General features: G+C 44.5%; 1 protein-coding gene across 1 annotated transcript in view; it reads left to right on the top strand.

The window, feature by feature from the left end:
• Positions 1-418, top strand: part of LOC119585115 (GTPase-activating protein skywalker-like) — a 10,429-nt gene that overhangs the window by 524 nt on the left and 9,487 nt on the right. The gene's annotated exons all lie outside the window — the stretch shown is intronic.

Here is a 418-nt window from a genome sequence, read left to right as displayed (position 1 = left end):
TTCATTGCAGTTTTTGATGTTTTAGGCTTTAAGGGTTGGTGTATCGGGTTTATTATACGTTTTATCACGATCCCGTCCTTTAATTCGAGAGTAAATCCACTGACTTCCACAAGAAAAAAAAAATTAATGTGTGGGAACTTCAACGCGAAGTGTGAACGGTTCCTGGCGACGAAACTCTACGGGGTACACGCGCGAGATTTCAATTCCCATAGCCAATGACCTTTTCCTTCGCTGTTACGTACTTACTGCGTCTATTCCCTGCCCTTGGTGGTGTTAAAAGCGTGCAGGTTGCGGCGTTCTGCATCTCCCTCCCCCTCCTTTATGTTTCTTCTGCATTGCCAAGGTCGGTTGCATGTTAATTATGCAGGGTGCAAATGAGCGAGGTTAGAAAATGTTGAGGTGCATGATTCAGAGTAAT

The sequence above is a fragment of the Penaeus monodon genome, chromosome 19 (assembly GCF_015228065.2).
Source record: "Penaeus monodon isolate SGIC_2016 chromosome 19, NSTDA_Pmon_1, whole genome shotgun sequence".
Lineage (NCBI taxonomy): Eukaryota > Metazoa > Arthropoda > Malacostraca > Decapoda > Penaeidae > Penaeus > Penaeus monodon.
Note: the sequence above shows the minus strand (reverse complement) of the source record. Positions and strands in the feature narration are given on the sequence as shown.